General features: G+C 40.3%; 1 long non-coding RNA gene across 1 annotated transcript; it reads right to left on the reverse strand.

Annotated features, from left to right (window-relative positions):
* Positions 1-7,547: 7,547 nt before the first annotated feature.
* LOC126494493 (uncharacterized) lies at positions 7,548-9,485 on the reverse strand. The gene is made up of 2 exons (XR_007590012.1): positions 9,324-9,485; positions 7,548-8,431 (listed from the first exon to the last, which is right to left on the reverse strand). It is a non-coding gene; the product is annotated as an uncharacterized lncRNA (long non-coding RNA).
* Positions 9,486-13,049: the final 3,564 nt, after the last annotated feature.

The following is a 13,049-nucleotide window of genomic DNA, read 5'->3' on the forward strand; positions in this document are numbered from 1 at the left end:
AGGTGGACATCCAAACTGGCTAGGCTCCCACAAAGCCAGAACATGAAGTAGGATCAAAACCCAGTGGCATTGTCCTTGGCTTCTCAGCAGCCCTCATTGTCCGCCATATTCAGAGAGTCCGGTTTTCCTATAGCCATACTGATGAATATCTTGCATATCACCATAGAACCTTCATCTGGCGATGGATGGAGATAGAGACAGAGACCCACACTGGAGTACTGGACTGAGCTCCCAATGTCCCAATGAGGAGCAGAAGGAGGGAGAATATGAGCAAAGAAGTCAGGACCACGAGGGGTGCACCCACCCACGGAGACAGTGGGGCTGATCTATTGTGAGCTCACCAAGGCCAGCTGGACTGCGACTGAAAAAGCATGGGATATGTAGATATTCTTAAGATACTTTCATATGGTACACTATTGATGTAGTTACTATTAATATAATATGTAAATACATTATCTTTAGTTGATTTGGTATAACCGTATTGTAGTGTTTGAGATGAGGAAGTAGGGCTGTTATAGCAAGAATAAAATGATTAAAAATAAACAAAGATGGCTGGAAAAAAGACTTGAGTTCATTCCACCAATTTTGAAAACCTGAGTTCAATTCCCCCAGGGCTCAAGTGGTGAAAGAGGAAAACTGACTACCCCAAGTTGTCCTCTGATCACCATACACATGTACATGCACGCGCACACCCACACCCACACACCAATAAACAAGCAAATCAATAAAAATTTGAGACAAATTACCAAGGATAAAAAAATCAATCCCGGATGACCTCAAACTCATTATCCTCCTGTCTCAGCCTCCTCAGGATGGGGATTGTAGGTGATTTACCACCAGCTTCAGCTTTCTTTCTTTCTTTTTTTTGTTTTTTTTCAGACAAGGTTTCTCTGTAGCTTTGGAGCCTGTCCTGGAACTAGCTCTTGTAGACCAGGCTGGCCTCAAACTCACAGAGATCTGCCTGCCTCTGCCTCCTGGGTGCTGGGATTAAAAGCCACCACCCAGCCTGCTTCAGTTTCTTGTAGTGATTTTTTTTTTTAAATAAGGTCTTATATTGTTTGGGCTATATTCATCTTCCTTTTCTTTCTCCCAAGGGCTGGGAGTATAGGCATACATTGCCATGCCTGGCTCTTATAACAATGTTGAAGTTAAAAGTGCATTATTGTTTCTTTTTCTTCTTCTTTTTTTTTTGGGGGGGGTGGTGGTGTCGAGACAGATTTCTCTGTGTAACAGCCTTACTATTTAAATTAACTCATAATTATTATCTATGTTTAGCCATGTGGCTTGGTACCTTTTCTCAGTGCAGCATTTTCATCTTGCTTCCCCTGCATCTGGGTGATGACTAGACTATGCCTTTCCTCTTCCCAGAATTCTCCTAATCTGGTCACCCCACCTATCCTTCCTGCCTGGCTATTGGCCAATCAGTGTTTTATTAAACCAATAGGAGTGACAAATCTCTACAGTGTACAAGAGCTTTATCCCACAGCAGGGCTGTTCAGGGTTTATATCCTCCGTTATTAGGAATTCTCACTAGGGTCACCCTCATAGGTTCCAGGAGGTTTCCACTGCACTAGTTTCTACATCTCCCCCTATACACCCCCATTCCAGTCATTCCACTCCCTATCCCTCCCCCACTGATCCCTCTTGTTCCTATCACCACCTGCCCTTAGTCCACCCACAAAATCTATTCTAGTTCCCCCTTCAGGGAGATCCATGTATCTCCCTAGACCTCTCCTCCTTATCTAACTTCTCTGGCTCTGTGAACTGTAGCTTGGTTACCATTTACTTAACAGCTACTATCCGCTTATAAGTGAATACGTACCATATTTGTCTTAACTGGTTATGTTAGTGTCCATTTGTATAAAAACCCCGTGGTTTGACTATTGCAAACAGGACAGAATTATTTATAGAATACAGGAGGAGATGAAGTCAAACACTGTAGCTTAAATGTTCAGGGAACTACTCCCACAGCATCCCCAAAGAACCTCAGCAGGAAGGCATTATTGTTACCTCTTGACTGATCAGGGAGCTCAGGGAGTCAGAACTACATTGCTTTTCTTAACATCACAAAGTCAGCATGGTTAGAAAACTACTACTGCACGCTCCAGATTAGAGTCATTCCTTTCGATCCTTTTGATCCACATAAGCAAAATGAATGGCCTGTAACGTCTCTCAGCATTACTGAGTATTGAGACCTCTGATCATGATTCCCAGGAAACCAAATGGCAACACAACTGCATTCACAACTGAAAGCAAGACAAACAGCAGAAGCTTTCTCTATCTGCAGGGGAACATTCTAAGATTACCAGGGGATGCCGGAAACCACAGATAGTATGGGTCTTATTTATGTCTCTTTTCCCCTATGCATCCAAGACACAGTTTAATTTTATGAATTATTCTTATTATATTTGTGTGTGGCCTGTATATATGAGAGCATATGTCACGATATGCTTGTACAGGTCAGGGGACAACTTTGTGGAGTAATTCTCTCTTTCCTTATATGCGAGTTCCGGGCTCAAACTCAATTTGCTGGGCTTATTCAGGAGGTAGCCACTGAGCCATCTATAAGTCATTTTATAAGTGGAGTATCATAAGAGATTAACAGCAGTGAATAATAAAGCAGAACAATGATCACATACTAAAAAGTCGCTTGAAGTTGGTGAACGGCTTATTAATGGAATTTTCATTTAATATTTTCAGATTTCAGTTGCCTACGGGTAGCTGAAACCATGCAAAGTAAAACCACAGATAAGGGCATGCAACTGTACTGCAGATAAGGTCACTTTGTACCCATTGTAAACAAACGCTTTCTAGCTTTCTCTCCTCTAAAATCTAAGTTGGAAATGTAAAAACTACCTATGTAGGTTCCTGTGCTTCTAGATTTCTATACATTAGCGTCCAACTTGCAGGCATTTCAGCAAGCAGGTTCTAGCTCTGGGTCTTTTCTACACCAGAGGCTTGACTGCATAGCACCTTCAGGCATTATGAAAACTAGCCAACAGGGAAGAAATTTCGCAGTCAGTTTACGATTAATGTCTCTATGCCCTGCAACAAAAGCATGCGGTGTCTTCAATAATAAGGTCTAACCATCTAGCTATGGGGAACAACCAAAAGCATTATCCTTTGTTGGTTGAGGGGTCCAGTGTGACCTTCCTGATCAACAATTCATTGAAAGCAATCCCATGTCTAGCACTGAGGTTTTTGGCTAATAACCTATGTCTTTTATAAAAAGCATTCTCTACCCATTCAGGGTACCACCACTCAAATGCCTTTGGAAAACAACAGAGCTATTTTATGCAGCAATAGGTAGGGGTTTCCATAAATCTTATTCATACATTAGCAGTTTTGATTGCCTTAGCTCCACTCTTTCCCCTCCCTTTTTCTCTCACCCCCATTACTTCTTAAACCTTTAACCAAAGCATGACTGCCTCTGCTTTAATATCACACAGCTGACATTTTGATACACATTTTGTGCTTAAATTATTCAGGGGATTCTGTTTTCTGCATTTAAGAATTTATATCTCCAAGAGACAAGGCAGATAAAGTTGGCACAGTTCCTTTCCTGAATTACCCCAGAAAAAAACAGACTGTGGGCTAGTTAGGTAGGAAGTTCTGAAGGCAGCATTCCAAAGTTATCATTGCTTTGATGTTATCAGGCCTACCAGCTGCCTAAAACCAAAGTGGGCGTTACACTAGAGTAGGTTACTTGGCACGGGGTCTGTAACTGAGTGGCAATCGCAGCATGTTGGAGATTAGGAAAATGGCCACACAGTATTTCTTTTCCTCGCTGCCCTTTGACAGTACGCTCTTACATTTCCTTTAGTCCGTCGCTTGCCAGCTGACATAATGGGGACAATGGACAATTTTGTGTGAAGTTTGTTCTATGTCTGCTTTTGGAATCCCATTTCCCCATCAAATGACAATCAATAAGTGAACAAATTAAGCTGCAAAATCCTTTGATCTCGATTTGAGAAAGGAACTTTTCCCAGCAGCATCAGGAACGAGATCCTTTCAAAACATTAGATACTCTAGGGTGATATGCTATTCTGTAGCTAAAAGTCGATGGACATACATTAAGATTCCAAGGGGCTAGGGCTGGGGATGTGGCTCACCTGGTAAAGTGCTTATCTAGCATGTACAAAACCCTGAGTTGATCTCCAGCATGGCATAAAAGTGGGAATTGTGGGCCGTAGAGATAGTCCAGCAGTTAAGAGTACTTGTTGCTCTTGCAGAGGACCTGGGTTTGATTCCCAACACTCTTGAGCAGCAGATGCCAATAGAATAAGCGGATGGGATATGGTCCTTCTTCTTCCCCTAGTCTAAGAAAATACATGCAAAGATGAACCAAAATACAAGCTATATCCAAGTAAAATCCAGAACCATTATTTAAGACAACTGAGCTTATCATGTTGGAAAACATTTAACTTTTACTCTAGTTTTAAAGTGGCGAAAGATATGCCACTTATAAACAAAACAAAACAAAACAAAACAAAACAAAAAAAAAACAAAGGGGTAATAGATATTTGTGGTTATCAGCTTGATTAGAATGAGGGATTCTAGTTCATAGAAACGCAGTTTTGGGAATGTTTGAAAGCATTAACAAAGGTGATCAAAGAAATGAACCCTACACTGATTGTGGTTAGCACAACCTTACTGGTTAGGGCCTGTGTGGGATAATGGGAGAAGGAGGGGGAAGTCAGATGATCCAGGTACACTTTCCTTCTACTGCTCAGCCACCAGAAGGTGATCTATTCGGTGATACTATATTCTTTCTGTCATGGTTTTCTGACCTGACACCGACTCATGGTGATGGTGCCAAGTGACCATGGCCAAAAATTCAAAAGCATTTAAGCCTAAATATATCCTTCCCTTAAGTTGTCTTCTTTGGTGTTTTATCACAGCTATAATAAGCAGCCATAATAAAAGAGAGTTAGTATAAATGACGTAGCATAGATAAACTCATTTTTGTATAATATATTAATATCAAGGGTAATGATGATCATAAAAATTAACATTAATGTATCAATAAAAATTAATTTAAAAAAGGATGTGAAAGTGGTCTACAGTATATAATTAAGTGAATTAGTTTGTTACTGTTTGTAAAAGGCCACTTGTGAATATTATGCACTAGTATAGAAAATACTTAGGCTGTAACATTAAGTGAAATTATATGCTAATGTAGCTTCTGCAGGAGTTCTGGTGTGTTTTTAAAACAAGCCTCAGACTGATTAGCATAAGCATGCACACACCAATGCACATACTCAAACGAATAAATAAAATGTAATAAAAATTAATAATCACCTCTTTATAGAAAGTAGGCTGGGAGAAATGACACCTAGTCTAAATCATTATATTTAGGTAATGAAACTGGAAATGATTTTGTCTTTATTTTTCTATCTATATTTAATGACAATTAACTGAGTTTATAATACTTATTTTGAGAATTTATGCTATACCACAAATTTTGTTATACTGGGTTATATTCATGATTTGGTTATACTATAAATATTTAGTTAATTATTCTTTGACAACTTTATACATCTGATAAATTTTAGTCATTTTGACACTCATTACCGTCTTCCATCTTCCCTCTTACTCCCCATGGAACCCTTGTTCTTTTCAAGCAGTTGCATTCTTGCTTTTACATTTTTGTGTGTGTGTGACCCACTGAGTTTCCCTGGGCTTGCCCCTACCTACGCTCATGGCTCATGTACATACTTTTACATTTTTAAATAAATTTAATTTTAACGAATTAAAAAATTAAATTTTAATTTTTAATAAATTTCCTTTTTTAATTTTATTTTTAAATAGAAAATAATTTTTTATTATACATACCAATCCAAGTTCCCACTCCTATTCCCTCTATTTACCCCCTACCCCATCCCTAGCCTCTCCACAGAGAGGGTAAGGCACATTGCTTTGTGGAAGGTCCAAAGCTCTCCTTTCTCTGTCTAGGCTAAGCAAGGTATCCATACAAAGAGAATAGGATCCCCAAAAGCCAGTACATGCAGTAGGGATAAATCCTGGTGCCAATGCCAGTGACCCCTCAGTCTGCCTCAGCCATGCAACTGTCAACCACATTCCGAGGGACTGGTTTGGACCTATGTTTGTTCCTTCCCTGTCTGGCTGTCAGCTTGCTGTATGTTGCTTTCATTATGTTTAGGTATGTTCCTTGTATCCCTGATCTTTGATCCCAAGATTTTTATCATGAAGGGGGGTTGAATTTTGTTGAATGCTTTTCAGCATCTAATGAAATCATCATATAGTTTTTTCAGTTTATTTATATGATGAATTACATTGATAGATTTTCATATATTGAACAAGCCCTGCATCTGTGGGATGAAGCCGACTTGATCATGATGGATGATTTTTTTTTTGATGTGTTCTTGGATTCGGTTTGTTAGTATTTTATTGAATATTTTTGCATCTATGGTCATGAGTGAGATTGGTCTGTAATCCTCTTTCTTGGTTGAGTCGTTGTTTGTTTTCAGTATCAGGGTAACTGCAGCCTCATAAAAAGAGTTTGGCAGTGTTCCTTCTGTTTCTACCATGTGGAATACTTTGAGGAGTATAGGTATTAGTTCTTCTTGGAAGTTCTGGTAGAATTCTGCACTGAAACCATCTGGCCCTGGGATTTTTTTTTTTTTTTTTTTGGTTGAGAGAGTTTTGATGACAGCTTCTATTTCCTTGCTGTCTATAAGTCTATTTAAATTGTTCACCTGGTTTTGGTTTAATTTTGGTATATGGTATCTATCCAGAAAATTGTCCATTTCTTTTACATTTTCCAATTTTGTGGAGTACACGATTTTGTAGTATGACCTAATGATTCTCTGGATTTTCTCAGTATCTGTTGTTATGTCCCCCTTTTTATTATATTTTTGGTTTTGTTCATTTGAATGTTCTCTCTCTGCCTTTTGATTAGTTGGGATAAAGGTTTGTCTATCATGTTGATTTTTCTCAAAGAACCATCTCTTTGTTTCATTGATTTTTTTGTATTGTTTTCTTTGTTTCTATTTTATTGATTTCAGCCCTCAATTTTGTTATTTCTTGGCAAAGCAGCCAGCCACTAGTTCTTACTTCTATGAAGTCTTCAGACCTAATGGGGGTATCCTGTCTCTACAAGTCCTCAAACTGAATTGCTGAGCTCCTGTCTCCTCCTGCCTCATATTCCTCTCTCCACCTAGCCATATTCCTTCCTGTCTCCACCTCTCTAGTACTGAGGTTAAAGTCTTGTGACTCCCATGTCCTGGGAGTAAAAGTGTGAGCCACCACTGCCTGTCTGTGTTTGAGACTGGATCAATCTCACGTAGACCAGGGTGGCCTTGAACTCATAGAGATCCAACTGCCTCTGTCTCCTGAGTGCTGGGATTAAAGGCGTGTGCCACAGCTGCCTGGCCTTTATGGTTAACTAGTAGCTAGTTCTCTGCTCTGGTCTTCAGACAAGCTTTATTTGTTATATGTTGAAATAGGAGCGGCAGGGCTGCGTCCCGGCACCCGGCCGCCCACATGGCTAGTTTATACCCAGAAATAATTACATGGAAACTGTATTCTTTCAAACACTGTCTGGCCGGCTAGGTCCAGTTTCTTATTGGCTAGCTCTTACATATTGTTCTAACCCATTTCTAATATTCTGTGTAGCCCATGAGCTGGCTTACCAGAGAGGATCTTAACCTGCGTCTGTCTGGAGTGGGAGCATCATGGCGACTCTCCACCAAGACTCCTTCTCCCAGAATTCTCCTGTTTTCTCCACCCACCTAAGGGTGGGCCTTATCAAGGGGCCTAGGCAGTTTCTTTATTAATAAGAAATCACTCCCACATCAATTCCCCTTTTTCTGTTTAAACAAAAAAGAAAGGCTTTAACTTTAACATAGCAAAATTACATATAACAAAACAGTTATCAAGTAAGAATTACAGTTACAATATTTATATCTATTTTATCTCTTATCATAACTAAGGAAAACTATAACTATTCATTCTTCAACTCCATCAAAGACTCCAGAAGGATATAATAATACTTGAGTAAGAAAACTCTAGAAATGACAGAGACATCTCGCTGCCTGGACAGTCACCCAAAGTTCCTCTGTACCGTTGGGGCATCCATCTTTGGCCTACAGGCCCATAGTATCCAGCAGACATCTCCACGAAGCAGGAAATTCCAAAGACAGTTTAGTTACTCTCCATTGCGTCCTGCAGAATGTCTCACAGACTCTTTTATGAATCAGGAAACCCGAAAGACCATCTCACCGTTAGGCAAGTTTAGCAGTCCTCTCTCTGAGGGTTCTCTGTGTCCAGTTTATGCAACAGTCCAGGCAAGAGCAGTTTCTTGCCCAAATGACTATCCAACTCCATAAGGATCCTCTTCGATGCCCATCTTCCTCTTGAAGTAGCTGGTGCTGCCAGGAGCAGACGTGTCTCCTTGTCATGAAAAGTCCTAAGTTATTAAAATATTTTAAATGCCATATTCTGCAGTCTTTGAAAGATATGAAGAATGCCTATCTAACTTAAATATATCTCTATATATCTAGAAAATCTAATTAACATGACTACAAGCTTAACTATTAGCGATGATTATCCATTAACAACCTATATTTCCTAATTATACATTACATTTTAAATGAACTACACAGTTACAATACCTTAATCAAGATCAGAAATACATATACATATAACAAAATTGACCTTAAAATCCATACCAATGCAAATTATTCATATCTATATCATATCCCCCTTTAAATGTAAAAGGACATTTATAAACAATATTTGGGAACATGGGCGTAGTTTTTTCTTTCCAAACTGCTTCCTGCTGAATAGGGGCGTCGTTAATTAGGTCGTTTATGGTATAACCTGTGTGCTAGTTTCATCTCAGTTGGCAGTTGAGTGAAGCAATTTTCTGAAGGTATTCACAGCAACCTTTCAGGAGGGCGTGGTCTATCATACCAAATCGGAATAGATGCAATCCACTGGGTCTCATCCTCTGCAAAAACAAAAGAAGACCCTCTCCAAAGCATCATATCCTTAGACCCAAATTTTGAAATCATAATACCCTTATATCCATTTTGGTTTAGATTGGCAGCCCATGTAATGAAATGTCTCTCTGTACTTAGCTCCATCACGTTGGGCGCCATCTGTTGAAATAGGAGCGGCAGGGCTGCGTCCCGGCACCCGGCCGCCCACATGGCTAGTTTATACCCAGAAATAATTACATGGAAACTGTATTCTTTCAAACACTGTCTGGCCGGCTAGGTCCAGTTTCTTATTGGCTAGCTCTTACATATTGTTCTAACCCATTTCTAATATTCTGTGTAGCCCATGAGCTGGCTTACCAGAGAGGATCTTAACCTGCGTCTGTCTGGAGTGGGAGCATCATGGCGACTCTCCACCAAGACTCCTTCTCCCAGAATTCTCCTGTTTTCTCCACCCACCTAAGGGTGGGCCTTATCAAGGGGCCTAGGCAGTTTCTTTATTAATAAGAAATCACTCCCACATCAGTTATAGAGCAAACAAAATATCAACACAGATAACCTTGAACTTCTTATCCTTTGCCTCTACCTTACTAGGTTTATAGATGTGTGCTATGATGCTCAGTTGCATGTGGTGTTAGTGATCAAACCCAAGATTTTGTGCACCCTCGATAAAGACTGCATCGACTGAGCAACGTTTTTTCTTTGTTGTTTTTTGTTTTGAGAGAAGGTTTTACATTATTGCTCAGGCTGTTTTAGAATATACCATGTAGTTTGTTTGAATAAGAGCGGCGGGGCTGCGTCCCCAACACCCCGGCCGCTTGGATAGCTTATGCCCCGAAATAACAGCACACAAACTGTATTAAATTAAACACTGCTTGGCCCATGAACTCTAGCCCTTACAGGCTAATTCTCGCACCTGGACTAACCCATTTCGAATGGTGTGTGTAAGCACCCCAAGGTGAGCTTACCGGGAAGATTCTAGCCTAAGTCCATCGTGGGTTGCAGCTGCCTGGGAGAGCAGAGCATGGCGGCTGTCCGGTCCCTCTGGAAGCAGCGCAGAGTCTGACCTCACTTCCTCTTCCGACCAGCATTCTATTCTGTTTCCTCCTCCCATCTATGTTCTAACCTATGAGGCCAAGCAGTGTGTTTATTACTTAACCAATGAAATCAACAGATTGATATGACACTCCCACATCAGTAGTTCAGGCTGGACTCAGGCTAATAGCAACAATCCTACATCAGCCTCCTAAATGCTAGGATTACAAGCAATAGCTGCCAGACCCAACTAATAGCTTGTTTTAATTGGTTCTGTTTATGTATTTTCATTGATTGTTATGTGTGAATTCCATCTTCCAAGTTGATGGGTAGACTATTTGATTTCGGCCCTCTTTCTTATCAACCTTTGTATATTGTAACCTTTGGAATTGTATCATGTCTATATTTCTTTGAGTTCTGTTTTTCCCCACTTTGTGTATTTCCTTGCTAGAGGAGTGTTAAAACATGGCTCAGATGCTCTTCCCTGTGTTCCAGCCCGAAACCAGTCTTGTAGATTTGTGTTCTAGATGCCTTTTCTAATTAAAGACCTAGGAGTTTTTCTGCTGGAGGGACGAGTTAAGATGATTGCCACAGTTTTGTCCCTCGCAGTGATCACAGCTTCTGGGTGTCAGCTGGAGAGTTTCATGATCTGGATTTGTTTGTTTTGAAGCAAGATATCATGTAGGATAAAAGATGACCTTCAACTCTTCATTCTACTGCCTCTATCGCCTGAGTGCTGGGATTATAGGTAGCAATATATAGCTACTGCACCAGGGCAGATCTTCACCGTGACTTCAGATTTCTATAGTATCTGGCTGCAGCAACATTAGTCATCATCATTGCTTTGCTACTTTGTCACATTCTAACCTCAAAATGAGTACTTTTATAGGCACTTACCAGTCTTTTATGCAAATAAACTTCAGACCGCCTGTTCTAACAAGTAGCCAAACAAGTCTTTATTCCTGATTGGCTTTGATCTGGTGCCAAGACCATAGTTACTGCCGCTATTCATGCTTCTGTGGGCTAGAACTTTAGCAGGATGGTAGTCATATATGTATAGGGCTTTATGATTCACAAACAGTTGTTAATCTATGTGCTCACCTCATGCTCCCTAAAACACATGAAATGGGTGTTACTGGCCCCTCTTTATGTTGATATAGAATACCAAAATAGATTCCAGGTTTTCCTGGAACTTACTATGTATCCGAGACTGGCCTCAGAGCCACATCAATTTTCCTGACCCTCGGTGTTCTTGCATTTGAAATTGAATGCATAAGTCACCCACTCTTGGTTTATTATTACTTTCAGATGAATTGTTGATTTCCTTGATCAAGGCTGTTGTGGTCATCATCGATGTAATGAGGGTATAAGAACTCACATACATGCACAAACAGGGAGGAAGGGTCAAAATGGGGGAGGAGAGGGAGGAAAAAGTAATAGGTGTGTGTGTGTGTGTTTCAGCATCATAAACTAATAACAAGTCCCTTTTCATTGAATATCTCAAATGACAATAAATTTATTTCTTTGTGGTTCATGCTGTTTTCATGTTAATCTTGGTTATTGGACAATTATTGCTTTAGCTGAATGAAAAAAAAATCTGTCTTTTTTGGTTCAGTCTCTCTGTGCCCCTACGAGCTGAGGTCTTCAGAAAAAGCAGTGGGTACTCTTAACCATTCACTGAGTCATCTCTCCAGGCCAAGGAAGCCTGTTCTAAGACAGGGTCTCACTATGTAGATCATGCTGGCCTTGAATCAGCAATCTTCCTGTTCCAGTTTCCCGAGTGTTGGCATTATAGGCATACACTATCACAGCTAATTCTCACGAGCTCTACTTGTGAAAACCTCCATACTATGCTGAGAGAAAGTACTGGTAATGGGGCCCAGATACATTTTAACTGCAAAGCTAAAAGTAAAAGCCAATGTCAGAATTAGAATGTTAGATGGAAGTATAAACAAAAATGTCTGGATAGTATTTGATATGATGCACTAAAGTATACTGTGAGGAACGAGACATATATGCTTAGGAGACTGCTTTAACTGACAGGGAAAATACATTATTTTTCACTTTCAAATAAAATCAAAATCTGCTGGGTGGTGGTGGCGCACGCCTTTAGTCCCAGCACTTGCGAGGCAGTGGCAGGTGGATCTCTGTGAATTCGAGGCCATCCTGGTCTACAGAGAGAGTTCTAGGACAGCCAAAAAGGACAAAGAGAAACCCTGTCTCGAAAAACCAAAAACCAAAAAGCAAAAAATTAAATAAAAACAATAAAAATATAAACATACACAATAGCATGAACCTTTCAAGAAAGATGTTACTTAGGAAAGAGGTTGGGGCTGAAAAACAGGGCCAGCAGTTAAGAGCTTGTATTGCTTTTACAGATGATGCAGTTCAATTCCCAGCATCCACATCAGGCTCACTGCTGTTCACTGCTGCCTGTAATTCCAGCTCCAGGGAATACAATGCCCTCTTCTAGCCTCTATGGGCACTGTGCACATCTGTAAATCCACACATGCATAAACATCGTGTAAAAAAATAGTAACAATAAATGTCTTTTAAAAAGTGTGGCTCAGTAGTTATGAACTCTGGCTGTTTTTTCCAGAGGATCATGGTTTGGGCCACAACAGTCACATGGAAACTCACAACCATTGTGACTCATTTCAGTGTCTCCAGCTACCTCTGCTGGCCTCTGTGGGCACTGCACACATGCAGTTCGCAGACATACTTGGAAGCAAAACATGCATGCAGTATATAATAGCAGTAGTAGTAGGTAGTAGTCATAAGTAATGGTAGTAGGCTCTTTTCTAAGATTACTAACTGGGGAAAGCTGTTTTCCAATACCAGGCATGATTTCTCTCCTGATGAATGGGCCGTAAGTCCATTAGACAGTTACTGGCTGCCACTCACATGTGAGTGCCACTTCCTGCACCTTTATGCAGATCTCGCCCTTGTCGTGTTTCATAGGCGTTGTCGTGTTTCATAGGCGTTGTAACTGGGTTCCGTCGATAACTAGAATTTTATTCAGCTCCAAGGAAAAGTGAAATGAAATTTGCA

Source organism: Alexandromys fortis, unplaced genomic scaffold, assembly GCF_014885135.2.
Source record: "Alexandromys fortis isolate MF-2015 unplaced genomic scaffold, M_Fortis_MF-2015_v1.1 scaffold_385, whole genome shotgun sequence".
NCBI lineage: Eukaryota > Metazoa > Chordata > Mammalia > Rodentia > Cricetidae > Alexandromys > Alexandromys fortis.